The sequence below is a fragment of the Micropterus dolomieu genome, unplaced genomic scaffold (genome assembly GCF_021292245.1).
Source record: "Micropterus dolomieu isolate WLL.071019.BEF.003 ecotype Adirondacks unplaced genomic scaffold, ASM2129224v1 contig_11206, whole genome shotgun sequence".
In the NCBI taxonomy this organism is placed as follows: Eukaryota; Metazoa; Chordata; class Actinopteri; order Centrarchiformes; family Centrarchidae; genus Micropterus; species Micropterus dolomieu.
In genome coordinates this window covers 1-1,712 of record NW_025740192.1, presented here as the reverse complement: position 1 = coordinate 1,712, position 1,712 = coordinate 1, and the positions used below count along the sequence as shown (strand labels likewise).

General features: G+C 47.7%; 1 non-coding gene across 1 annotated transcript; it reads right to left on the bottom strand.

Annotated features, from left to right (window-relative positions):
- Nucleotides 1–557: 557 nt before the first annotated feature.
- Nucleotides 558–640, bottom strand: trnal-cag. The gene has a single exon. It is a non-coding gene; the product is annotated as a tRNA-Leu (tRNA).
- Nucleotides 641–1,712: the final 1,072 nt, after the last annotated feature.

Sequence of the window (1,712 nt, the reverse complement as noted above, 5' to 3'; positions counted from 1 at the left end):
ATAATCTATTAACATGTCTACTTTGGAAAGCATTCTTAATTTGCAGTATTTTTTCCACATCTGCCTAAAACGTGCGCACAGTGCTGTTTGTAATGCAGAGACTATGACATAGCAGGCGTGCAACAATACCAGTGACACAGAAGACAACATGTGAAAAGGCTACCTTTACTGGTTGACCCAATCACCTTACTCAGTTTAGCGTTCACAGACAAGAGGAGATGTGGGCAACGGTAAATGAAGCCACTGTTAGACTTCCTACAAACAATTCATCCTGCAACAAATAGGCCTACTGTACACAAAGACATACTAGCCTGCTAGGCTTCCAAAGGTTACGATACGCAGGGACTCAGGGCCGTTAACACATCCGGACTCAGAAGCTGCGTAAGCCATAGGCTGCTAATCACTGGGAAAGGCGCCACTGCTTTGTGTGAAAGCAGCCTTGCAAACGCTGTACTACTAACAGTATGTTGTTTTGTTTTTTTAATAAGCCTACGCCCTAACATACAAAGAGCGGCTTACACTTCTCTCCCAATCTCACGTTACAGGGAAAAAACAGCTGTCAGAAGTGGGATTTGAACCCACGCCTCCAGGGGAGACTGCGACCTGAACGCAGCGCCTTAGACCGCTCGGCCATCCTGACTGCGCGCGGCTGCTGCTTTGTGGAAAGTTTGCCATATCATGAAAGAGCACGTAAGTCGTGATAGGGTAGACTACATCATGACATATTATCATAGCCAAAATTTCCACATACAACAAGATCAGACTAAGGTCTGCGGCATTTGCGCTTAAATCCAGGTCGCACCGCGATTTGAACTCGGATCGCTGGATTCAGAGTCAAGAGTGCTAACCATTACACCATGGAACCTCGACACAGGGGGTGCCAAGCTCCTTCCTACATGATATCACCATGAATGTCATCTCTGCAGAGACAAGGCGTGGGAAAGCTGTCGGGGGAGGGGGTTCCCCAAGCTATTTGGCCGTGATCCGACAAGTACTTCTGATGGACCGTACTGGCCCCTTCGTTTTGAGCACTGTGGCCTCAAAACGCAGAAATCTGAGTTCACATCTCAGTGAAACCTCGTTTTTATGATGAGTACAAGACAGAATTCAAAGTATGCATCCGTCATGTAACTCAAAAGCATTGGCCTCTTTCAAACCCTTTTTCTGTGCAGCCTCAGTTGATTCTCTCTCTCTCTTCGTGTCTCTTCGGGGCTCTGTGGGGCATCACTTCCAGGACTCGGTGTTCTTCTTGACGCTGAACATCGCTCTTAATGACTTTCGCTGTATTTTTGGAGTCGTTGTCATGCTGCAGAATAAATTTGGGGCCAATCAGATGCCTCCCTGTTGGTATTGCACGATGACTAAGTGTCTGCCTGTACTTCTCAGCAATGAGGAGACCATTTATTCTGACTGGATCCCCATCTCCTTTTGCAGAAATGCAGCTCCAAACTTGCAAGGAACCTCCACCATGATTCACTGTTACCTGCAGACAGTCATTCTTGTACCGCTCGGCCTGCTCCTACAGCCAGATATTAAAAATATTGACTCATTAGTCCAGAGCACCAGCTGCCATTTTTCTGCGCCCCAGTTCCCTGTGTTGTCGTGTACAGCTGGTTTCGTGCATAGCTGAGTCGCTTGGCCTCGTTTCCATCTCAGAGGTATGGCTTTTTGGCCGCAAGTCTTCCATGACAGCCAGTCGCACCGCTTTCTGC